General features: G+C 44.7%; 1 protein-coding gene across 4 annotated transcripts in view; it reads right to left on the bottom strand.

Annotated features, from left to right (window-relative positions):
* Bach2 (BTB domain and CNC homolog 2) overlaps positions 1 to 27152 on the bottom strand; it is a 340628-nt gene that overhangs the window by 178258 nt on the left and 135218 nt on the right. The window contains exon 1 of one of the 4 annotated variants that reach the window (XM_051161143.1): positions 2450 to 2705. The exons of the other annotated variants lie outside the window; for them this stretch is intronic. The gene's annotated coding sequence lies outside the window, so the exon portion shown is untranslated. Of the gene's footprint in view, positions 1 to 2449; positions 2706 to 27152 lie in introns of those variants that run through there. 4 annotated transcript variants of the gene reach the window in all.

The raw sequence follows: 27152 nt of genomic DNA, 5'->3' as shown, positions 1-27152 counted from the left end.
AATGCATGAGTAGTATAGATAGACATATCTCAGATAATCGGTTTGTTAGAGTTATTTGTAACATTTTAATATTTAATCATGTGACACAGGGGCCAATCAACTGGGTTTGTGCCCAAGGCCTACAGACGTTAGAAGCAGACATGTACAAGGCCATGTGCACAAGGGCTGGGGCAGGGGCGGACAAGGGTGGACACCAGTGGGCAGGCTATGACAGGCTACAGACACTGACCCTCTCAAAGCAGTAAGATGCTTAGCCAGCAAAGCCTCCTTCACGGTGAACGCTATGCTGAACGGGGCTGATCCAGACCTCTGCCTGTTTGGTGGTGCTGGTGGCCAAATGTATCAGTGTCTTGCTATGGGCCACAGAAGCAAAGTTCAAGCTTAAAACCGCTGCTGCCTTCGTGCCTGGGTTCTTCCCCTCCATACACACTAACACATTCGGCGGCAGCTCCTCTAACAACTTGACGGGACCAGCGGGGACCGAACCAAGAGCAGCTGTGCATGGTGAGCAAAGGGCAAAGCAGGCATGAAAACAGAACATCAATGCTAAGGCTGACCCACAAGCAGTAATTAAGTAGCTGGGCATAAGGGATCCATCTTAAAACCCACGTGACACACCCACTTTGTGGAATTTCCCAAAGTGATTTCAAACATTTGTTGCTTCCTGCTTTGCAATTCTTTTATCTATTTATAGAGGGTGGCAGTTCTACTGTTATACCATTGACTAAGGACAGAAGACACGGAAAGGGCAATTTTCCTAACTTTAGTCATCAAAACATGCTTTGGAAGCCCTACATTTAGACTTTACATCCTAAATCTGGGACTCAAAGCTTTGAAGTAATTAGCTCCAGCCTACCTCAGGTTGTCCCCTGGACCACAGTGACAGTTTCTCCCAGGGTTAACAGCCTCTGCAACAACCTTTATGCTTTCTGTTCCTCTCACTGTTCCCTACTGGAACAACAGATTTCAGAAAGGAAAAGTAAACAGACGGGGGCTTGTGGCCTCCGCCAATGCTCACGCATTTTCCTCTCCCTTCCTGAGACAAAGACAGGACTTGAGAAGAGCTCTGGTTTGAAGCTGAAGTTTCATCAAATGGCTAAAGTGGCTGAATGATATTTATCCCACAAAATTATCCTTGAGAGGCACAAGCAGCAAGACATGGATGCCCCAGTTAATGAAAAGGAAGCCTGTACTTCCAAGAATAAATCCTACCCAAAACCAGAGCATCGGGGAGCTGTCTGGTACACTCTTTATTAAGAACTGAACAGCAAATGGTTGGCTCTGACTGAGCATTCCCAATGTGTAGAGTGATACTACCTCCCAGACAGCCAAGTTCATCTTGGAAGCCTTTATATACAATGTCTTGCATACATCATTATAGAGTTTTCTCAGAGGCAAATCTGCCTTGTGCTAGCCTAAAAACACTGTTTTTTCCTCCGGGGAAGAGACAACAAGAGTGACACCTACAGTATTCCATATGCAGGAGTGACCAAGCATGGCAACATGTTTTCTTTCTACCCATGTCTCCTGTGTGTGAGTTTCTTCAAATGTCACTCAAGACACGTTGAGTCATTTTGCTACTATTGTATCAGGCTATTGTCTTTGGAAAAGTTTAAGCTTTAAAATAAAACAAATAGTTACAATTTAGTATCACATTATAAGCAATGTATACATCAAAATGTGATATTAACACAGAGTAACCTTAACACTGAGGAGCAGACAGAATGGTCCATCAGAGCCTCCATTTTTAAACACTGACCACAATCTCAGCGTATTGGGTGGCTCCATCACAACACTGGTGTGGATTGCCCTTGAGGATGTGAGACCCTCCAAAGCCCTTCCACTCAAAGCTATTTCTCTCCATTTCCCACATGCTATCTGTGCCTTTCTTTCTGGAAGAGCTGCATGATAAACAGAATGTCTGGACACATTTCTATCACCAAATGTCAACTTGCTCAGGTCTAAGCCCTTGTTTTTTGTTTTTTTGTTTCTCTTTCTTTCTCTGTTTACCACTCACTGGCAAAGGAGCACATGAAAGAGAATTTTACTCAAAGGACCTAACTTTCTGTGAGGAAGCCACACTAGGCTTACAAAGCAGTGGGCAGTCAGGGTGAAAATGAACTCAGGAAACAATACCCTTTAGGAGCTGGCTCCGTGTGTACACTGTGGGAATCTGCTCAGCACGTTCTGAGAGGAAAACGCCGGATAAATATTTATTGTTTTTTACTTCTCTCTCCTACTGAGAGGTCTCTAAACCTGAAGGGTGTTTAATGAGGGAGCTGACTTCAGGATCTCGGTCCTACGCAATGTCCTGTCCATGGGACCCGAGGATGTGCACAAGTCCTGCTCATAATGAAACCAGACACAGTTCACTTCCTTTTTTTCTTAAACCACCCCCTCACCTGGGACATGTCTTGAGATGACGCAGAGGTAGTCATGTATCACTAACCTGAGCTACAGAAGGTGTCTTAGTCAGGGCTACTACTGCTGTGATTAAACATCAGGACCAAAAGCAACTTCCACATCACTGTTCATCACTGAAGGAAGCTAGGACAGGAACTCAGCAGGACAGGAACCTGGAGGCAGGAAGTGATGCTGAGGCCATGGAGGGGTGCTGCTTAATGGCTTGCTCCTCATGGCTGGCTCAGCCTGCTTTCTTATACAACCTGGGACCATCAGTCCAGGGATAGCAGCACTTACAATGGGCTGGGCCCTCCCCCGTCAATCAGTAATTAAGAAAATGCCCTACCAACTTGTCTTCTTACAGCCTGATCTTACGCATACATTTTCTCAACTGCAGTTCCCTCTTCTTTGATGACTCTAGCTTGTGTCAAGCTGACATAAAACTAGCCAGCACGGAATGGCATGGTTGGTACTCGTTATCATTGATAATAATATTTCAGATGAACATTATTTTCTAAGAATGAAACATAGCGCATACAACCGCTAATCCCTAGGGTCATCTGTGGAAAATTTAGACACTCAAACTCCAGAGCAATCTCTTCTCTTGACAGACATATAAGGGAAGGTGGGAAGTGTTGATCAGAGACTTATTGCTAAAAGGGAACAACCAAAAACAAAAACAAAAAAAAAAACCCAAGGCCCTTTGTGTCTAACCTCCGTTTCCCTTCAGGTATTTGGGAAGCAGCCTGACAGGATCAGAGAGAGGAGGCCAAGGCACAAACTGGCTATCAGCGGGCTCTCCTGCACCGCTAAGAGGAAGGGATGTCATCTGTCACCTCACCAGGCCCAAGCAAGTAAAAACTGAGCAGCAAACAAGCCTAGAATTTAGGCTCTGGCTGTTCTCCTGATTGAACTGAAGCTCAGATTGGAATAATCCTTATGTGCAACATTGAAGGGGGAGGGGCGAGAATCGGGTAGGCTCTTTGGTAATCAAATCCCACCCTCATGAATGGATGAGATGGGTTGTGAGCCGATGGATTTACTGTTATCTTGGCAGAGCCAATTGGCTGGATTCTTCACATTCGCCCCTGCTGAGTGATGCCACCCCTGCTGAGTGACATTACCCCTGCTGAGTGACTTCCGGTACTATCATGAAGATATTGCCCTGAGACCTTGAATCCGAACTATGAGCTAAACCAAACCTTTCTCCTTTGGTCTGCAAACTGTGTTGCTGACAACAGGCAACGAGTTAAGAGCCTTCTGCGCTCTGTCAGCTGTAGTTGGCTCTTTCACTGGGGGTGTGGAAATGACCCGTCCATTCCTGGGCCTCTCCGATGCTCCCCCTCCTGTGTCTCTCTAGAATTAACTACTGAGCACAGAGCTCTATATCCTACCCTTGCTCCCTCAGTTAGGCAATTTCTTCCTAAATATACCTTCAGTCTCTGTCCCTCCCTCCCAGTTTCCCCCAGATGCTCAGTGCTCCCTTCTTCTTGCTCTGAAGGAAAATTTTCAAAAGACTATGTATATGCTTGTTTCCTTCTTCCCTGCCTGACCTGCTTAGGCAGGATTTTTGTCATCAGAAAACCTGCTTTGTGTCAGGGTCTCCCAAGGGCTCTGCCTTGACAAGTCCATGCTCAAGTTTTCTCTTCGGATGTAGCTTCTCATCCTTGGCTGAGCTTCCCACTCCTGTCAGTGGTGCCACGTGTCATGTGCCACGCCTGCACTCCTTTCCACGCTCTGTGGCTTGCTGGTCCTCCTCTGCTTGTCTTTGTGTCTTAGAGTCCTTCATCTTCAGCCATACTCAAGGCAGGCTCCTGGCTTTTATCACCTGGATGCTAAGGACTGCCATGTTTACTAGGTCTCATCTGACCTCTTTCCCTTATCCCAAACAGTTCTTAGTTTTATGAGGTTTATCTACTGGCAACTTAGCGATATCAGGAATTAAATAGAAACTTCAAAATCCAAGTTTCTACTTAGCTTATGATCTACTATACTCATCTCGCATCTCAAGTACAACATGGTCTACAAATTATTTTTTCCACTCCTTCCACCCAAACCTGCTTCTCTCAAATTGACTTATTTGTTTGTTTGTTTTTCATTTTAATCATAGCTCCTTGGGAGACATATGTGAAGACCAAACAAACAGGGCAATAACATACTTTCACCAGCTCCACCTCTGTAACACATCACAAGCTGAGCCACTTCTTAGTTCAACATTTCTAGAACACTTCTGCCTAATAAAACTTTCATATTTTTGCAAACCAATGAAGGCACAAAACAGTTCTTAACTTTGTGAGTCATATAGGGTGGTACTTACCCACAATTAGAATTAAAACAGAAAAATTTAAAAATAGGACCCACTGCATTTGGAATACACTATTCTAGGTAAATGTAACATTTTATGAAAAACAACTGTATCCAACTAGATAAGACAAGTGACTTTGATTTGTAGTTCTAGAAACCTCTTTGCCACCTGTCTTATTAGAGAATTGCTGGACTCTTGTGCCTGCTACTGCACTCAGTTTGCGGCTACATAATGATTTGATTCAAGGATATGAAGAAAATTTAGTTTTTCACAGATATATATTTAGAAATAGCTAAAATATTTGCTACCTTTGACAACTAATGTTTCAGATAGGAGAAGTTAGACATGCTTAAATAATACTTCAATATATCTTTGATTCTGATCTAGAAGGCAACCGGTGATGGTTCTAAAATGTGGAACAAGACATCCTGTATTTGTGTTTCTATTAGATTACAATCTTTTGGTATGTTTTGCACACGGAGTAGATGGTTACCTCTGCACAATATACATTACTGGTCATTTGCATAGCTTCCAAATGTTTACGTATCACATCGCCAGCCTTAGATGATCCGCATTAATTAACAGCACCAGCAATTTTGTCAGAAAGCTGACTTTATGAATTAGGAAATTGTCAAGTTCACTGTGCCAGTGGCATGTTTTCCAAAATCTCAGTTTTTGTTTTAATCTTGAGTCCTCCCATTGCCAGCACATTCTGTAAGTTGTTTGCCTTCAAGCATCAAAATTACTTCATTCATTTTGTAAACTCATTAATAAGGATTTGTCAAGCCAGTACCTAAGTCTACACGAGCAGCGCTTGTCTATGTTTGTTCTCATGAGCCAAGATGCTCGGTGTAAAGGCAATCTATCTTCCTGCTGATGCAAACAACTCACTGCATGTGCGAGCCATGCTCTTGAGACAGCGATCATCTTCTAGATGTGGCAGAAGAGCGTCATGGGTACTTTCCATTTGGTCTCACTGAATATAAAAAGACACCAGCCCAAGGGTGGAAATTTAACCAAAATAGTACAATTGTTGCTGCTTCATAAAAAGACATTCTGAAGTGACACTGGTATCTGCTGCACTGTCAGTGTGCGGTAGTGAGCATCACAGCCAGGTGCCGCTGCCTGACTCATGCTGAGACACCAGACTTCTCATCCTCCGCAGCATGCACATAAGAAGGCATGTGGCAGGACTGTGGAGAAGGCAAACCACATCTGGGCTAGCCAGGAAAGTCATCTGGCTTTGTATTCTTCCTTGAAAGGTCTGGGGGATGGATACAGTGAACCCACAAACCACACTATGGGAATAATGGCATTCGCCCAATATCCATCTTGGCCACCACCACTCATGCCCCAGACTCCTGCACAATTCCCCCAAGAGTCTCTCTCTTTTGCTTTGTCTCTATAAAAAGCCCTTCTCACAGAACAGTACAGTCATCTTTAAAATGTCCTTCAGCTTCTGTTTCTGTCTTACTTGAAACCCTTACTAAATTCCCACTGCTTAAAGTCCCCAAGGTCTTCGTTTCGGCCCCTCTCCTCACGGATACTGTACTATTCCATTCCTTCTCTTTCTATAAGCAGTGGCTCGCAACCCGTGGGTCTCCAGGAAACCTTAAGTCATGTAGTAACTTTTTCACTGAGCAACTGCCCCCATCACTTCTTCTTCTTCTTTTTTTTTTAAATTTTCTTCACCCCCCCCCTCACTTCTAACGTGGCTTCCAAGGGTGCTGCGGATGGGAGGCCTGCTCTGTCTCTAGCCTGCCTATGGCATTCCTCCCCTGGAACCCAGTTCTTATGAGAGCACTGTTCTTTGTTCTTGAGATTCACTCACTGCTTTTCTGTGCCCTGGCCAGCCCCCCTTCAGGTGTAAGCATTGAGCTGACTGCTGCCTTCTTAGCTTAGCTTCCTAAGCTTTACCTGAATTTTGTATCCACACATATCTCCCCATTTTCCCCAAGGGAAGCAAGAATAAATTTTATCTTTTATTGTTTAGTTTTTCTCCTCTTTGCTTTTTTGTTGTTGTTGCTGTTTGTACATTAACGTACTCTGCAGCGTTTAGTTTATTATTTTCTATCAGGGTTCTTTTAGGATTCATCGTGATTTCATTTTGGGGGTAGACGTGTTTAAGTACACTTCAACCCAACAGTGCGGAAAGCTGCTAAAAGTTAAAATTCCTAAAGCAGTTCACATGTAGGCTCTTACGCTGTAAAGTGGAGCCGCCTCCCGTGAACATTCTCAGGAGTGTCAGTGAGGGATACTGAGGGTTGCTGAGGGATGGGGCAGCGGTCTCACATGGATGATTCGCCTTTGCTCTGTGAATTACACAGAGATAAAAGAATCATGATATTCCACGTGTAGACAATTCCTTTAAGAACAAGTGTGAATATTTAATCTGTGATTAAAGTGGCTTTTCAGTAGTCCCTGTTAATATCTCCAGGTGCATCACTGGGCCCACGGGGAGAAGTTATTTCTTTGAAAGATCTAGCCTCACAGGTAAGAATTTTGATCAATACTTTCCTTCAATCCATATATACCCACTGTCCCATATGGCAGACACTGATGAGTGCACAAGACCAACAATTAACCCATTAATGGCCATAAGCTATCATTAATTCAGTCGTGCACTTGGTGAATGAAAAAGCCTTAGTTATAGGAAGACCGAGAGGCTTCTTAGGAAAAGCTGCTGCGAAGCCAACAGTGACTCTAAATACCTGAAATAAAGCAGAGTGAAGCCAGAACGCGCTCTTCATAGCAGAGCAAACAGGAGCTGCTGAGCACAGCAAATAGTGTGGGTGCTGGAGCCTAAACTGTTTGCTCTAAGTTCAGCCCTCTGCAGCCTCTAAGATCTCTAGAAAACTTTGCCTAACAAACTTGAATCAAGTACTATAAAGTGGGCACAGGTTAGCAAGGAGAGTTTTATAAAGATTAAAAGAAATAATACATACAAAGTATGAGAGTCTAGTCTCAGATACATAGCAAATGTCTCAAATATACTAACATTTAATATATGTAATATGATTTCAATACAGTGGAAGAGCTTCATCAGCCACATCCAGCATGGCTTCAGAACGGACCTGCCTGCCTGCATCAGTCACAGAGCGAAGAAAAGACAGACACACTGGGAGTCAGTGGGCTGAACACTCTGCTGAAGAAACCTCAGCATCCCAAAAGGAAGCTGAGCATGTTTATTGTATAGAGGCGAGTGGAGAGGCAGGGGGTTACTGTATACAGCCGGACAAGGAGATGGGGTTATTACATACAGATCAAGAAGGAAGCAGGATCTTTACAGACAGCGGGACCAAAGAAGCAGGCTTAGTTAATCTTGGTAGGAACAGTCTCTGTAGGGGAGTAGTCTTTTTCAGGCCCAAAACACCCAAGGGGAGAAATCTACAATGAGCATATTCTACACACATTGTCAAAAGCGTACTCCAGAGGAAGGCTTTGCCCTCTGGACCTCACTCCCGGGGGAAAGCTTTCCTCCACGGTCTAAGACTCTGGGTCCTTGAAGTGGCCAGCTCATGTCAGCACACACACTCAGCCAGGGCTTTCTCCTTACCCACACTCATCTGTATATAAGATTTGCTGTGACACTCCCAAGTGGGAACTTTTCTCTACATGCTGTGGGAAATGTCTGTATTTTTACCTGCCATGCACATTTGGCTCCATTCAGTTTTGACAATTGCATCATGATTCTTCGGGCCTCCAGTAGATCCTGTCTGGACTGCCTTTCCCCAATTATGTTAGTTTCAATCAACAAGCAAGATATAGAGATTTAATAAGACCCAACAATGAGAATGATTCATACATTCTCCAAAGCAATTTAAACAATAATGTCCAACGTCTCATTATTTAAGCTACCATGCATGCACATTACAGAGAAACATTTAACAACAGCTCAACTTTCCATTTGATATGTGATGCCAGTTTACTGAGTCAATTTAAATTTAAGATCCTGAAATTTGAATATAGTAGAAGAGAAATTAGCTGCAGAAACAACTATCTATACGTATACTAGTATTTCTAAAATGGCTGGTTATTTAGAGAAAGTGTTCAGAATTTGATGTCACATGACAACTGCAAACAGTTGATGCAAAGATGGAATTGACATTTACTGACGGCTCTTTGAAAATATTTTAAGTGGAATAAACATTTACACTTCTTAGTTAACCAGCACTAACAATCTCTTAGCATATAATGTTCACTTTCAAAACTACTGGCTGGGGCATATCCAGATGATTTTGAAGCCTGTGCTTAAAACTTGCACACTTGCGTGTGAGAAAAAAAAATATGCTGTGCTCATCAAACAGTAAATGTGTCAGAATCAGATGCTCATCTTCCTTTGTGCTATTTTACTGCAATCTGTGTCTGACTAGATAAGTGATGTTTTCTCTGGCCTGGAGACACTGAACACAGAGATGCTTGGAGATTCTGGAGTGACAGGAACACAGGCTGATTCTGACACGGTAACACCTCTGGTAGCTGTATGGCCTGCCTCACTGACTCCTCACTTGCCAGATACTGAGATGAACAGGAAGGATGCCATCACTCTGGTTATCCAAAAAGGCCTCACCCACCCTCAGAACGGAGAGGGGACCAGGAAGACAGCCGTGATTTAACATGAAAGCCACAATAATACGGCCACAGTGACCTACACTCTCAGGCAGCAAAGAGCTTTGGATCTGTTCTGTTATCCCCAGAACAGGAACAGAACCGCCTGCCTCCTTTGCTCCAAACTGTGAGCGCATCCAGTGGTATGCTGTACAGACGGGGGCGCGGATGGGCTTTAGGAAGAAAGAAGGAAGCAGACACAGAATGTGGGTAAGAGTGTAAGAGCAAGACGCAAGTGATCTGATGGGGGAAAACAGAACGGGGGGGGGGAAGGGGGTAAAATTGGAAGAAAGAGTGAGGTGAAGCAACAACACAATGTCCGAAGAAGCCAAAGGAATCACACTATCAACTATTTATCCCTAGCAAAACAGAACACCAAACACAAAGTCTGCAATTCACATTTGCTGGCTCTTCTGAAGATGCTAAACGTTTGCCTGTTAGCCTCCTTAGAGAAGTGGGCCCTCGCTGCAGATCTTACTGTCCTAAAGTAGGCTCCTGTGTTCAGCAGAGCCCTTCTTCCATGAGATGACTGTTTGCCTCTGAAATAGGCTCTCGGTTGTGAGCTTCGTGGAGTGGAAAGTCTCTTAGCCGACACTCCCATGTCAAACTTCTCCAGCATGACTCAGTGCTCTCCGCACCACATGGAACACACTTACATGGACTTGCTCCATGGATGGATGCTGCAGGCTGCCCTCAGGCTGGCCACCGGCTGCCTATGGGTGAGCCACACACTTAAAAATGTCAGCTTTACTTGTTATTATAATTTCAGAGTTTGATGAATTATTATGTGGGCCAGGACAATATGAGTGTGAGAGTAATTTTTAATGAAAATGTAGTGAAGTAAAGGATATGAACGACATAAGTAATTAATTGAAAGAAACCTGCTACTGAATTAGAAACAAGGCAACTGTGAAAGATTAAGAAATCATTAAAAAATGATTTTGCAGTCATATTATGTTGCAAGGGTTTTTAAAAGTCTTCCATTTAAGCTGGATGTGGTGGTGCATACCTTTAACCCCAGCGTTCGGGAGGCAGAGGCAGGTGGATCGATGTGAGTTCAAGTCCAGCCTGGCCTACAAAGCCAAGGCTACACAGAGAAGCCCTGTCTCGAAAAACAAAAACAAAAAAGTCTTCCACTTAAAAAGACTGAAAGTAGGAATCTCTGCTAATGTGTGTGACAAGTGACCCAGGCTTCCAATCAGCAGACCCCAAGTCTAAGATGAGGCTTTGGGCCCAGTAACTAGGCTGTCAGATAACTGTTTGCTCGTACCTTTAAATGCAGCACATTATATAGACTATGTAACATGAGTGTTTTAAAAGATGTCTTCCTACTACCAAGCAAACAACTGAGCCCCAGTCAGGTCAGTATAGAAAGGCTCTGCCTTCACATCACTGGGACTGCAAGTGAACTGGAATTTCTTCCTCTTGGGTTTTTTTTTTTTTTTTTCTGTTTTTAAAATTTTTCTAAATTCTTCTCAATAGTCATTCCTTTCTTTCTTTCTTTTTCTTTTTTCTTTTTTCTTTTTTTTTTTTTGAGACAGGGCTTCTCTGTTGTCCTGGACTCACTTTGTAGACCAGGCTGGCCTCGAATTCACAGTGATCCACCTGCCTCTGCCTCTCGAGTGCTGGTATTAAAGGCATGTACAACCATGCTCGGCAGTCATTACTTTCTTATTTCATTAAAATGTTTTTAATTAAAAGCACACACACACATGTTTCACATACCCTGAATTAAGCAGGTTTACATATTTTCAGAAAAGAAGAGATCAAATATTTTCACTCACATGACATGTTAATAGTTAACTATTTCTCTTTTGGCATGAGGCTACCTACATATTATTGAGATAACTTTGGCTGGAGCTCAGTTTACACAGACCTTCCAAGTAACAAAGGCTAGACCTGTGCATTGTAAGGTGAATTACGGGGAAGCAGCAGACACCTGTCACGTATGAAGAGGGTTTCCTTTCTCTAGCTTAGTTCTCCTTTGTATATTCTGCGAAGTGACTCAAGTCTTGGCCAAGCATCCTATGGCCCACTGCATTATCTTTGTGGCGCTGTGACTCACAGCACTTCCCTGGGGAATGCCCAGGGTTGTGCATGACTAGACACTGGCAAAGTACTTTTGAGAAACCTTATCCTCGACTGTAAAGACCTCGGGTGAGAAACTTGGGGCTTGTACTGGCACATGGATGTTGGCAGTAAAATACTCCTCACCCCAGACCCCAGAGGGGCAGACTGTGCTGCTCTCATTGTCCAGTGCAGCGCACTCACCTCTAAAGGTCTACAGAAGTAAGATGGATGCATGACAAGGCTTCTATGAACCTTTTTTCTTTCATCTCGATGGCTCTGACCTTGCTCAAAAGTCCAGGCGAACACAGCCAATTAACTTTATGGGGATACTTTTTCTAAAATGTCCACTAAAGCATTAATTTGAAGCTCTGTAAACACATCTATAATTTCCTCACTTCAGGAAAGAGCTTAGGTGAGAAAGGAATGGTGGATCCCATCCTCTGCAGAGCACTGGCAAAAGTGCGGCACATCTGGGTGCTGGGTAGGTCAGCTGGTGGTCAGAGGACCCTGCATCAAGCTGCCCAGGCACCTCAGCCTCCACAAGAGAGTGATGTTAGTAAGACAGAAACTCGGATACCAACTCATGGAGTTGATACTCTCCTCATGGAGAATCTTTTATAGCTACATCTCCAAAAAGGGAAACAAAATCCCCAAACCTTACCTAAGAAAGATATGAGGCGTGGAATCTGCACTGCATTGTTCAGGGTTGCTGAGCCGCAAGGTGAAGTGGGTGGAACTGGGCCGTGTTCCCCTTAGCGAGACTATGCGTCTGTGTCTTAACTGCTAGAATATGTGATTGTGGCCTCATCTGAAAATGGGGGTGGGGTGGGGGAGCTGAAGATGTAACTGTGGATCTCAAGAGCAAATTGTCCTGGCTTACCTGTGTGGCCTAAATCCAATTACAAATGCCCTGAGACGACAAGGTCATGTGAAGATGGAGTCGGGTATGTGAATCAGGTCGCCATGGCCAGTAAATGCCCAGAGCCTACCCACCCCAAAGCTGGAAGAGACGAGGAAAGAGTCTGCTCTGAAGCCTCTAGAGACAGCATCCTGTTTACTCCTTAGTTTTAGATCTCTGGCCTTCAGAATGGAGTGAACATGCTGTTTCAAGACACCAAGTTCATGATTTGTTACAACAGCTCGGGGAAATGAGTGCATCACAATTGGACAGAGCATCTGCAGACAGGTCAAAATCCACCACCCACCCCTTCCTCCGGAGGATGATGACGGGAGAGTGTGCACCGTGAGGGAGGAAAGCCTCTAATGACATGCCTATCCCAAAGCTGATGGGCGAAGAATCTGTAGGCTGGATTAGTGTGTGTTAGAATCACCCAAGGGACTGTTTGGAAAAGCCTTACTTCTTCATGTAAGGATGATCAAATCAGAATTTCTGAGGCCAGGCTTGGTAATCTGTGTAATTCTGATGTCCATAACAATGACAGGTCTAGGTGCTCTGCCCTCCATGCAATGTTTAAGAAGTAGACCTGTAACAAACTATAGAAGTGACCCCTTAATGTTTACTTGACACAGGTTGGACTCCATGGGTTTGGAGGGAGGAGACAGAGAGAGGAGGAGGAGGAGGAGAGAGAGAGAGACAGTGAAATGAGAAGGAACTTGGGTGGGTACCGAGGTAGGGGGATCTGGGTGGCTCTGGGGTAGAGAACGAAAATAATCAGAATAAACTTTGAAACTATCAGTGAATTGAGGAAAACAAACAAACAAACAAACAAAACAACAACGACAACAACAACAAGGAATACAACTGAGGTCAACTTCCAAAACTGTGTTTTGTTTACATTTGTGATTTTTTTCTTAGTTTTTAAGTTATCAAACAAAGTAATAGATTTCATTATAGTATTTTCATAATACTGTATTATTTTTCCTGCTCAAATAAGGCTATTTTAGTTAGGGTACTCATTATTTTAAAAACGCTGTGCCTGTATTTTCAGCACAGAGAATGAAGAAGAGGAAGGGGATTGGGGAGGAGGGTGAGGACGACATGGGCACCACCAAACTAGGCCACACAGTTGAGAGGCTTACCCCACCTCCCTCACCACCCCCGCCCCTTGACACACACAAAAAGAAAGCCATCTTTAGGGAACCTTTGTACACACACTTCTAAGCATCTGTCTACACACATGAGCACAGTTTAATCTTGGGAGTCGAGTATGATTTGTGGACCAGCATTATGAACAACACCAGGGAGCTTGTCAACATGCTTGTCAACAGGCTCTGTTGCGCAGAGTCTGTCTCTTGCATGAAAACTTGAGGAGGGCCTGTCTCCTGGAGCTGTAAGCACACCGCCTTCTGTAATCTGCCTGTAACTGTCTGTGCTTGGTGGTGACTACTCCCCACCACCACTTGGGGGTTTGAGGAATCAGGCTATGCACAACAACACACACACACACACACACACACACACACACCATTTTGCTATATGATATCAGAATATTCAACATAAATTCTAACTGGCTTCACCGTAGTATGGGTTTTCTTACACCTCTGCAATTGCTGGAGCTTTCCCAATAATTTTAATCTGTGATTATGTGATACTTGAAAAATGACAACTAATTGATTTTTCACCTCAAATTTCCTATAAATAAGCACAAAGCCCAATATCCTTTTTATACAGCTATTGGCCACCTGCATTTCTCCACTTGTGAACTGTGACTTTTAAGTTGTTTAATGTACTAGTTACTGTAGAAGCTGTGAAAACTCAAAATTTATAAATTCAGCTTAATCACAATGAAAAGCCATGAGATGGGAAAAGAAGGGGGAAGGGAAAATTAAATGTTTTTTTTAAAAGAGGATAATCAAAAGATTAGTTGGTGTGTTTATTTATAGACAGCGGGTAGAGCAATCCAGTGATTAGGCAAATTAATGCAGCTGTGAATGCTCACAGTGCTGGGATCAGCCCCCACATCCTTCTCAGAGGATGCTGCCTGTCATGCAAGCAGTCGGCATTTGTCTTTTATGGTGCACACACTTCAGGATGGTTCTTACTTTGAAACACTCTCAGTTAACTCTCTGAAGGCTCTAACATGTCTCCACCTTCTTCCCTCCTCTATAGGCAGGAACGGAGTGAACTAAGTCAGACACAGAGGAGGAACAGACAGTTGCCTCTGAAGACCACACCCCTCCAGATGCTCACCTTTTAGAAAAGTGGACAGACCTAACCTTCCACTGCAGGGTTTGTTTGTTCATTTGTTTTTGGTTTTGTTTGGTTTGGTTTGTCAAGACACGGTTTCTCTATGTAGCCTTGGCTGTCATGGACTTGATTTGTAGACCAGGCTGGCCTTGAACTCACAGAGATCCACCTGCCTTTGCCTCTCTGAGTGCTGGGATTACAGGTGTGCGTCATCTTGCTCGGCTTCCATTGCATATTGAACTGGTCCCCTGCCAACATCATTTGACAAAAACAAGAGCCAGGTGTTGTGTGCTGGTTTGACACCAGTAGCACATGTAGCCCACGTACTCAGGCCTTATTGCCCTCAGAGAAGCCAATCCTGCTACGTCACAGAGTCACCTGCTACAGGCTCACATCTGGCACACACACCGTGTGTCACCAGCGAGTGTTGGGGAGCATTCACTGAGGGCTCCTGGAAATGTATTTCTTCTAAAGTGATGCTGAAGGTGTGAAGACCTTCTAACCCCTGGGTCCTCACACCTCTCAGACCCCTCCTGTTTCTGGAGCATTTTGTGTGCACAATGAGTGCACTGTGCTGAGTGAGGAGGCGACAAGGACACAATGAGAGAGGCAGTCACTAGGCTCTGCTTTGTGATTTGTGAGACACAGACAGGGTGAACATGTCTCGTACAATACATGTTACAGCACTTGAAGAAGTGGCCCCTGGTGTGAAACCTGAAGAAAGGAATTTTAGGACAAAAACCACAAGGGTGACGTATCTAGCAGGTTTAACATAAACACAGGAAACATATACTTTGGGAGCTGTGCTATCTAACACACCTACCATAGCTTCTAGAATGGTGTGCTATATATGAAAGGGATTTAGAGGTTTGCAAGGGATGGGCAACTCTGGACAGATCTTAAAATGTGGGTCACAGTCATGGATGCTCATCATGGCTGTGCTCTGGGAGCTGCTGCCATTCACAGAACAGGCTAGAGGGACAGCGTTGGAATGGTCTGGCTATTCACCTCAACATCCAGATGGTGGGTGGAGAGGGGAGAAAGAATGGGGAGCCTTAAACAAAAAGACACACAAATCTACTTAAACACACACACACACCAACACACACACACAGAGCTGTATCGGGTGTTAAGGCAGGTGAGCGACTGTTTTAACTCCGGAGGGGAAGTTCAGCAAGGCATTCAACGCCACAGCAACAGAATGTAGAAGATCCTGTGGGCTTTCAAGTTAGTGCTGGGCACACATTAAGTGTCTCTGTAATCTTGCTCCATGCGGTGGCCCTTTAATCGATTAAGGACAAAAGTGAGGTGGCCCACAAATTTGAGAGCCAATTCTAAAACAGCAAGAAGGGGCCCAATGTCTAGAGGCACAGGCGGACTCGGTCCACAAATTCTGGATCCTCTAGTTTCCCTGCAAGTAAAACAGCCTCAGTGGTCAAGGGAAGAAAGGAAACGGTCAAGAGATAAGCAGTGGGAGTGGCGGCGGCTTTCTGTTCCTTGTATTTCAGCCAGCTTCCCGTGTGTGTGTGTGTGTGTGTGTGTGTGTGTGTGTGTGTGTGTGTGTGTGTGTGTGTGTGTGTGTTGCTCTGCTTTGATCCCCCCCATGGGGAGGTGGGGGGGACAGCAAGCTGTTGACAACTTCTACTGTACGGGGTTGTTCATGCTGCAAAAGTGTTTACTGCTCACAAGTGGCTCTCAAAAATTAATTCATAGCAGCAACAGCGGAGGAAAGCTTTGACAGACCGTCTTATGTGTTGACACAGTTGTAAGTTGTTGGATTAAAAAAAGTAACACACTTTCCCTCTTTTCCAGCCCATATACACCAGAGTTGCTCCAAAGAAGGAGCACGCATGCTGTCTGACTTGCAAATGCCATCCTGTAAGTGTCTATTTCTGGTGCTGGGGGTTCGTGGCTTCAGGCATCAGAAGAGTGTGGACCTCACTTTTGGGGGTGGAAAAAAAGGCTGAAATTCTCTCCAGCCTCATTTTGAGGTCAGGGCAGCCATTTTCCCTTCAACAGCACTTCTCCCCCTGGCAAGCCTCAGGCAGCAGGTGTGAATAAAGAGGAGAAGTGTTGGCTGTTAAACCTCCTCAGCAGACACGGTGCCACCACAACAGGCCCTGCCCCCCAACATAACTCATTTCCCTCTTCCTTTCAGAAGCAGCAATCCATTCCTGACAATGGCTTCAGGGAGTCTGGGGAGATAGGACTTGCTTGCTCAGAAATGATTTACAGTTTAAAAAAAAAAAATCACCAGAAAGAATGCAGTGTGATTTAACTAACTCAAGTCACTTGAGATAATTAGAGTAAAAGAGGAAGGCAGGCGGATGGCAACTTCGGCCTTATGTGGAAGACGTTTTACGGCCAGCCCCGTGGCACAGCTCAGCTGCTGGCTGTGTGGTGGAGGTTGTGGCCTTCAACAGTTCCCACTGGGCAGTGTCCTCCTCCCCAGGAAGGAGTAAAAGGCCTAGGCAACTCAGACTTTCATTAAACACAGCAAATGTGCTTCCTGGTCGGAGCCCGCCACTCCCTGCAAATCTGGCCAGTGCAAGATTTGTTCATGATTGACAGTAAAGTGGATTTAGAGCTCACCCCAAGAGACACTGACCAGGCATTTCACTGGCCTCCCCTACTTCCTAGGCACTCCCCTCTTAGCCATGGTCCATAGGTACCCAAGGAGCTCGTCTGCCTGTGCCCCCAGGCCTGCCTGAGCCTCAGTGAATACTTCGGCATGGGCAGATAAGTTCCTGTAGAAGTGAAGGTGGCTTTTAACCTGCACTTTTTTTTTTTTTAATGGGGAATTCAGTCCTCTTTTCTTCACATGGACCCACCTTTCAAATTGATGGCCATTCTTGAAGATTAAACTAAAGTTTAAAACATTATGTAACTCTTAAAAACAAAGATCATCTGCAGTGTGACTACGGAAAACAGCGTTTGTGGTCCTGGCTCCACTGAAGGAACAAGAAACTCACATGATGAGGTCAATGGGCCAGCTGCCACGGAAAGAAAATGTCAAGGGCACATACACAGAGCCAGCTGCCTTTGCTTGCAACTAAAAACCTCAAGCCCATCACTGGTATGCCAGCCAAGGAAAGTGATTGCTCTCCAAAACTGCATGAAAAGACGGCTTTCTCCCTCCTGCCAATGTAGTCGTGCTGAGAGGCCACTGCCCTAGCCAATGCTGTGCATCAGCACATCCAGCCTCGTTTTGTTTATGATGGTGCTAGCTAATGCAAAGGAAAGGAAAACATGTGGCAGTGGGAATCGGGCAGCAGGAATGAATGAATGCACGGAAGTGGCAGGTGGAAAGACACATCACCTAGTCAAAGAAAATAAACCATGCTCTTCTTCTGGGTAGCCTTGTTTGCAGGGGGGGCAGGCAGCAGTGTATATGTGTGTGTGTGTAAGTGTAATGTTATGTAGGTCAACCTGACCTGTTTTTCATCCATTTCCCGCCCCCCCCCCCCAACAATGCATGCTACAGAGTTGTCCAGGGCTCCTAAACAGAGTTTCCCAATCTGACAGACGGACTAGACTAGGTGGTTATATATCGGCCATACTTGCTCCCTTCTGGCAGCACCCATCTCTTCAGATACACAGATGAGGTGCCGTGGGGGTTGGGTGGGTGCTTTCTGACTTCTCGCTCTAGTTCTTGTGTCTTGGACACACCAATCTTCACATTCTGTTTTCACCAAGGTCCCACAGATTACTCCCTTGAATACACGCTCGAAGTCTACCTCCAACTCCATCTGCACAGCTGCCATTTCTGTGCAGGTTTTCCCTCCATGCTACCTACGGTTACATCATGGGTTCAGGCTGCCTGTAGTTCTCTGGTACCCCTCATCAACCTTTCAGGACACAGTGGCTTTCCAGAGCTAACAACACAGTGTGCTCACAACCTTCCACTACGCACACAGCCTGCAGCCCTTCCCACTGTCCAGTAGCCTTCCACAGTCATCGAGTCGTATTTCCAGGAGGAAGGCTGTTCTGCTCACCCTTGGAAAACAGGAAGTGCTGCTCCCTAGGACCCCCGCTCACTGCACTCTGTGCTCTGATGGCCGTTCAAGGGCAAGTTTGTTAAACGTCTTGTCTTCTCAACTAAATGTTTCATGGCTCCTTAAAGATTGTGTCATCCCTGTGCACCATGACTACTAGAGCAGCTACAGTGAATAAAGATTTCTGTTCAATCTGTGTCCTTCCCTAAATAGGGAGGGAGCCTAAAGGAAGTGCAAGAGTAAACTAAACAAGGAGGTAAATGGTCCCTCTAGATACAGACACACTGGAATTGAATAAACCCAGAACTGAGGCCATCTGCTGCCCGGAAGTTTATAACACTGCCAAACACCCTCCCAATGTTCAGCCACAAACTCTGGGTAAACTCTGGATTTGGGAAGTAATTCAGTACATGAAAAGGGAGGGGAGCAAGAAAATAATTCCTCCACAGAAATGAATCACCATATGCTTTCTCTTTTAAATTCGAGTTAATTAGAAATATTTCTATAATATAAAGCAGATACTTTATGTTGATGCATAAGAGTGTCCTATTTAAGGATGAATTCTTGATATTTGTATATTTATTTATTAGATTTTGAGAGAGTGTCTCACTGTGTAGTGCTGGCTTGCCTAGAAGCCATTCCATAGACCAGGCTGGCTTCAAACTTGCAATGATCCACCTGTCACTGTCTCCTAAATACAATGTGCTGTGACCCCTACTTGGGGGTCATAGCCTGGGCCTGAAAGAGATAATCAGACACCTTACAAAATGATGGATGGGCAGGATTGAATAGGGCAGGAAAAACTGGGCTCATGGGATGTCAAGTTCAGGTGGTCAGGGATCTGAGGTTGCTTGGCTGAGATGATTAATAATGCTGCAGCAGGGGCAGGCGCTGCCTGGGAGAGTACACAGCCTGTACAGGAACCATTTCCCTACCAGTGGCCTACAGGGTGAGCTTAGACACATGGTCTGGATAAGCCAAAGCTGCTGCAAGTAACTGACACACATGCTTTGGTCCAGGCAGACAATGGGAAGAGGCCTGGGGGCAGCTCCTTCTCATTGACTTAGCAGGAGCAGGCTCCCACATCTCTGGGGCCCTGGGTATTTTAACAACTGGTTGCTGAGACACGTGGTAGACAGAGACATGGAGAAATAGTGTGGAATATGGAATGAGTGGATCCAGAGCTTAACTGTGGTCCTGAGGTTTCCACAACAGCGCCTCGACTCCTCCCCCAGTGTAGAGCAGCTGTATCCCCTCCGTGGCAGCATGCTGTAGCCATCTTTAAAGGCTACTAAGACCATCCCTTCTTTCTTCTTCTAAGCAGTACATCAGTTCCAGCTGACAAACACTCCTTGCCTGTTGCTATCACAGTCCTCCCACCTAACAGAGCTAACCAAAGCATTCTCTCTGCATCCTTCATAAACACAGAGAAGCCACTCCTTCTCCGTCACCTCTGCACGTCTATCCATCCTTCCATCTGTACTAGGCGTCTAGGGGATGACACTTCTGCATCAAGGACCTCAGGGTAGTCTCCACCCTCCAAGATTTACTGCATGCTCGATGTTAATCAGGCTTCTGATCCCAAACAACCTTCCAAATAGATCATTATAGCCTATCATCAAGATTACATGGAGCCAGACGGTGTCTCCATCAGCCGTCTTCTCATGCTTTCCCCAACCTACCAAGCATTTTCTGGCCACACATGGTGCACTCAGTCATGCCTCGTGGTGAGCGGGCTGCTGATAGTGAGGGTTTCTGCCACTCCCTCTCTTTTCCTTGCCCCTGAGTCTGTGGTCCTCCTCCGCTGTGGCCTCTCACTGCTGCTTTTGCCAGCACACAATTCCTATGCAGCTCAGCCACTCCTTGCTTTCTACTGTCTCTTTCCTGCTCTTTCTTTCAACGCTTTGTCCAAGCTTCCTGAAGGTCTCCAAGGTCAGAAACAGAAGTTACTCACTAACCAGGGTCTCCTTCCTGAGAGCAGCCAGCTTTGCTGGTATCATCCTGGGCTGGAGTTCTGGCCTGCTGCTTGCTGATGCTGAGGGCTAAGGCTTCTTTTTGCAAACTTTGAGGGTGCCTTCTTCTACACATAAATAGTGTGGAAAGGGCCTGGCTTTGGAGTCAAGTACCAAGTTCTAGGCCAACTGCAGCAGTAGCAGTAGTACCCGTAACAAGAGATCAGATTCTTTTCAACCTTGACCACCACATCTACCACATGGGAATACCAGCTTATAACCTCCTGTGTTTTCAATATTGTTCACTGATATTTGTAATACACAGCATCCCTTGCATTAGAAGGCATTCTAGAAATGTCTCCCCCTTAATTCCTTCTTTCCATTACTATTAAATGCATTACATACATGATACAAGAAATACCAGGGAGCCCGGTGCAGTGGCACACGCCTGTAATCTTACCACTTGGGAGGCAAAGGCAGGCAGATCTTTGTGAGGTCGAGGCCAGCCTGGTCTAAAAATTCAGTTCAGGACAGCCAAGGCTTCACAGAAAAAATTCTGTCTCAAAAAAAAAAAGAAAAGAAAAAGAAGAAATATCAGGGAAGGAGAAGGTCATGCTAGTAACATTAACAATTAACATATGATATATACCTGCCATCTAATCTTAACAGGGATGCTCTATTGTAATAACCTATAGTTTGACATTTTTTAAAAAAGGCACCAGGAGAACAGAAAAAGAAGAAGAAGAAGAAGAAGAAGAAGAAGAAGAAGAAGAAGAAGAAGAAGAAGAAATAATAGTGGGCAACAACAGTCAAGACCTAAAATAATGAGCAATAAGCCGTAGGCCTCAAATAGAGTTAACACATGTGCTAATGTGCTAGCATCTAGAACAGATCTCCACCAAGAGAGGGAGTTTAAGAGGAACAGAGCCTATTTTACAAGTGAACTGCTTCTTGAATGCTGAGTCATTATATGGCACCAGTGTACAAAATACCCTCTCAAGAGAAGCCAGGAAGAGAACATGTGCCACTGACAGAACGAGGGACGGCTCGCCTTGGTCCCATCTGCCATCTTGCCAAGACTGGCCGCCTGAGGAATACTCGCTCTGCGGCAGGCAGGCAAAGCTAGCATTGCGACAGCAGCCAACTGTTGAGCACCAGGTCAGCAAGCTCTTTGCAAACCCAAGCAGGGCTCTGCGCGGCTTCTAGTGGAGCGAGGACTAGAAGAGCAAGTGTGCTTGAGTGAGATGCAATGGTTTTCATCTGTTCAAAGATGCCATAAATTGGTTAGCTGGAGCTCCACAGAGGCAAATTCTATGAAAATTGAAAATCAGACCATTTCTGTGTTCTTTCCCAGAAAAGACGACGAGAGCCAAAAACAAGCTCCAGACTCTCTTTTCCAAGTCTTTAACTATTTGCTATACATCTTCTCCATGCTTCTATCTCTGGGCAGATAGTTTCCTCTTCAAGGTAGTGGTTAAATAACTCCATGAACTCATTTCCCTATGATTTGTTGGACATTTTCATGTGGCCTTTTACTGAGAACAGTTTAAAGTGAATTACCTCTGAGAAGCCAGTGGGCTTCTCCAATTCTCTGGTGCTCTTTCCAACCAGGATGATTTATTCCAAGACACTTTTAAATGATGAAGGTCTTGATGTCCAGACTCCTAATAAGCTTTGCCTGCTGGAGAGGGAAGCCTGGCAAGGTGGGGGCAGCTGCAGAGGGTGGGTCTAGGCTCAGACCTTTGGAGGTGTTGACAAGGAAGTAGTTTCAGCTCTGTGAGACCCCCAAGTTTGCAACTGTAAAACGTAAGGGTGGTGCTGGCTTTTCTAAGTTCCCCCAGCCTCAATGCTCTCCAGTGCTAGGACTTCTCTGTACACACACACACACACACACACACACACACACACACACACACACACACACACACATGAATGGACACTGGAAGTCCTGGGTGTGCTCTCTCATACCTAAATGCTCAGTCTAGGTTTATTCAAAAAAGGCAAATGGAAGAAACAGGAACAGACAGTGAGAGTCAGTCTAAATCACCAGAAGTGTAGGAACAACTTCCACTGTAGGAAGAAAAATATGAACCAAAAGCCAATCTCCTTGAAGTCCTTGAATATTCCCTACCATAGCTTGGAGAAGGGCTGACATTTGTTACTGAGGTGACTGTGTTCAACATTCTGAAGAATACTTTCTAGGAAGCCAGAGCAGATCCAACTGAGAAGGCTCCCTATGGTCCCTGCTCCCCCAAATCCACTTCTGTCCCAGAAAAAACCAAACCAGCTCTCCTCATCATATCAAGAAATGAGGCACACACACACCTGAGCAGGGCACAGTGAAGAGCATGTGTGTAACTGACCACAATGTCAGCTCAGGGCCAAGCACCAAAACAATGGAACTGGGGATGGGGAGACTCATCTGCAGGTTTCCAGGAGGCTAGCCTAGAGAAGAACATTCTGGAAGGAATTCCATTCTTTGTACTTCATCCTCCTCTTCTACTCATACACGGACAGCAGCAAGGTGAGTGAACAGGATATGCCCGCTCTGCTTTTTTGCTTCCTCTTAAGATGACTTCACTGAGGTGCAGCTGTGGAGGCCTGACTGGGTACCAGGTCAAAAGAGTCTGTTCACTGGGCATCGTCTCTCCGCATGTCCAGGGAAAAGAAAAGAGGAAAAACTTAATATGTGATCAGAAATGCCTTCGGTGAGGAAAGATCAGTGCTACCGCTGCCTGTTGCTACCCATGGTGACAGAGTCCTCCAGGCTGAACAGGCCTGCATGTGGGCCTGTCCTTAGCACTAAGGCTTCCCTCACAGCTCAGGACATGCTGCCAAACCTGCTTACTCACAGAATACATAATATTATTGGTGTTTTTCACATTAAGAATTAATGATTTTTGAATTAGGAATTAATAGTCAGCCATACTCCAGGGCAGGCCCATGCTCAGAAGTAGTTGTCCAAGATAATTTGTCCATGTTTGTGTGTGTGTGTGTCTGTGTGTGTGAGTATTTTCTCTTCTTTTGTTTTTTTTAATAAAGAGAAAGGACATGAAGTTGGATCTGTAGGAAGGTAGGAGAGGGCCGGGGAGTAGTTGGGGAAGGCAAAGGGATATGACCATAATACTTTGTACAAAACTTTTAATAAACAAATAAAAACATAAAAATAAAAAAATTATTGGCTTATTTTCTTTTTTTTATTTAAAAATTTTTATTTTAATTTTATTAATTTATTCAGATTACAACTCAATTGTTATCCCATCATTTCTATCCTCCGGTTCCTCCCTCCCTCCCACTTTCGCCCTATTCCCCTCCCCCTAGGTTTATGACCGAGGGGGACCACCTCCCCACTCTATGGTCATAGGCTACCGAGTCTTATCTTGGTAGCCTGCTTATTCTTTCTTTGAGTGCCACCAGGCCTCCCCACCAAGGGGAGGTGAGCTTATTTTCAAGTTATTGTTTGAACTTATATATCAGGACAGTACATACTGAGTACCAGGCGACTCCTTCAATGCACTTCAATGCATGTGTACGCTACATCTCGTTTAAATCACAGCGAGCATACCTATGTCCTTAAGCACATATAGCCCTTTGTTGTGGTGAAAGCGTTGACCCTTGTTCTAGGTTTTGGAAGACACACTGCTGCACTATCAGCCCCCTGCGCAATCATTTGCAGTTCTTCATTTAACCCCACTTACTGTGTTTTCTAGAAAGGAGCAGGGCGGGGGTGGGGTATTCACCAAATGAAGGCCTCCCAAGGAATTTGCAAGTGAGGCTGACACACCTTAAGGTCTCAGGCTGTGTTCACCTGGCTTCCCCATCTTCGTTTCCATCACTACCAGCTGTGTTTCCATGAGTGGGGCAAGGCATCTTTTAACTCTGCTAAGAAGTAGCTGACAGCTAATGAGGTGAGAGAAAGACAATGAATATAGAAAAGGAAGCTTGAAAACAGAAGGCTACAAAACAGCACTAAGATCATGGCTTCAGATGGAGTAAGACAGGCTCCACCTACTCCCCAGACTGAAGTTTAAATAAGACAAGAGAGCCAGAGGCCTCCTCATCTACTGGGGGGAGGGGGGGCCTCCACATTCTTCCTACTTTTCCTTCTACTAGCCCTAGGATATAGTCTTCTCCAAGATCAAAATGGTCCTGGTCCTTCAGCAGCATCATATGTGGGAGGAGTAAGGGGGAGGAGGCAGTGTGATGGCCATTCTCAGAATTCACTAAAACCCTAAGGTACCAGGCACACCTGTGGGGGAGTTTAGCTAACCGCATCATTTGGGGTAAGAAGACCTACCTTAATCTGGGCCACACCTTCTTGTGGCAGCCTACGTGAAGGACAAACGAGAAAGCTTTTGCTCTCTGCCTGCTTGCTCTCGCTCTCACTTCACTGGCATTAGAGCCTATTTCTTCGGACACACTGAACACCGGAAGAAACATCCAGCCTCATGGGCCAAACAACTACTGAGTCATTGGAATTTCTGTTGGTGACAGCCATCGTTAGATTAGCTGGACCACAGCCTGCAAACCAATCTCTCTCTCTCTCTCTCTCTCTCTCTCTCTCTCTCTCTCTCTCTCTCTCTCTCTCTTTCCCTCTCTCTCTCATGTATATGTGTATATATATATATATATATATATATATATATGTATGTATGTATGTATGTATGTATTCATATTCTTTCTATCCATTCTGCTCCTCTAGAGCACTGACTAATATAAACAGTGAAGGACAACGTGGCCTCTCCCTCTTAAGACTTTCTAGAACTGCCATAAACACTCCTCTGTACAGCTTATCAGTCATAACTCAGACAGACGACAGACAAGACATAGCAAATGCCTTATAGTTAGCAACAGCATGGTCTTCTGATCACTAACTCAACCATGAGAGAAATTCCATCTGGAGAAGGTGACTTGTAGACAACCAGCAGTCTCTTAGCCAGTGAAGCCTTCGCAAGTCTCCTCACTTGTAAAGCTGTAGGACGTGATGATCAGCGCGGAAACCAACTTAAAAAAGAAAAGGGCACAGCTCCAGGCAACTGCAGTTACGAGGTTCTGTGGATTCTCTATCTCACAAGACTTAGTGATGCTTTCTGAAGACTCAGTGCCACTCACAGGGGCTCACAGCGTAACACGTCCAAGGGCAGCTTCACGGAGACCAGGCCCTTCAGTAGGTTTGAGCCATGGAATAAACATTACATCTTCTATCTTGTGTTTCACACTGACAGAGGGCGTGAGGAGGGAAGAGGGAAGGACGGGGAGAGAGCAAACATCCCAGATGGCAATAGAATGATCGTGCTGAAGAGTCCCTCAGAATTAATTAAGAGTCAGTCACAAGAGGATGATAATTGAATAATTTCCCAACATGTAATGAAAGTACTCCTGGTTGATATGACCTGGCAATTTATACTAAAGACCTCAAAATTCTGCAAGCTCTTGATTCATCAGTTCTATTTGTAGACATTTAATATAAGAAAAATGTTGTGTCTGCCATTTTTACTAATAAGAAAACAAAGGCAAAAAAAAAAAAAAAATAGAAACACAAAAAACCCAGCAGTGGTGGCACATGCTTTTAGTCCCAGCACCCAGAAGGCAGAGGCAGATGGGTCTCTGTGAGATTGAGGCCAGCCCAGCCTGGTCTACAGAGCTAGTTCTAGGACAGCCAGGGCTACACAAAGAAACCTTGTCCCGGGTGGGTAATGACCCAAAATCAAACAAAACAAACAGAAGAAAGAAACACAAAACCTCTTATGACTTTAGTTTGTAAACTCTTAGTACTGTAATTAAATTAGCATACCTAATTAATCAATTTAGTTATATTTATATATATTTAAAATTACATTTTGCTCAAAGTAATTGATTAGTAAATGCTTTTGGAGTAGAGAAAATTTTTGAATGTTTTGTGTTCATCCTCAAATTCATCACCATGACAACACTCTCAATCACTTAACACTTCTCCCCATCCGAGACAGAACCTGTGACTTAGCATATGACGCTGTCACCGAATATCTGATCCAGTGTGAGAAACATCCATGTGACTTACACACAAAAATCTGGTGTTATCCTTTGATATGCATGCATCGCCACTACTTAACCACTCCCTGTAGTGCTCTGAAAAGCACACTTATAAAAATTGCTTCTCATGGCTTCATCCAAGGCCTAACGGCTACAGTTCTGTTGGATTATATCATGCACATTTCATAGTAATTTTGTCCCGTAATCTCCGCAAGAACCCAACTCTCACTGACAGTGCTGGTTCTAGGATAGCAAGTCTTTTTCCAGATGGCACTTGGCTGGTTGAAAGAAATGGAGAGGGAGAGAGTGCACATGGCTAGAGAACCTTCCGCAGACCTAACTATGGGATGGTGCCCATCCTTATGGATGGTAATGTTGGTCAGTCAGGCAGACCTCCCTGATTATATTCACATGCATTTTCCTGATACACAGAGGGGGAAAAAGCAAGCAGTAAAGCCAACAGTGGTCAGTGTTTGGTAAGGGATTTGCCTTTTCTTTTGCCTTTTTCTCTTTTATTTTCTGCAATTTCAAAAAGCCAGAGTGGCTGTGATAATAAGGAAGAACACCGAGAATAAAAAAAACAACAGGCCAAGAAGCCATGCCACCGACATAAGAAATATAATCAGACACCCACAGTGCACAACTTAAGATATTCTTAC

This window comes from Acomys russatus, chromosome 2 (genome assembly GCF_903995435.1).
Source record: "Acomys russatus chromosome 2, mAcoRus1.1, whole genome shotgun sequence".
In the NCBI taxonomy this organism is placed as follows: domain Eukaryota; kingdom Metazoa; phylum Chordata; class Mammalia; order Rodentia; family Muridae; genus Acomys; species Acomys russatus.
Note: the sequence above shows the minus strand (reverse complement) of the source record. Positions and strands in the feature narration are given on the sequence as shown.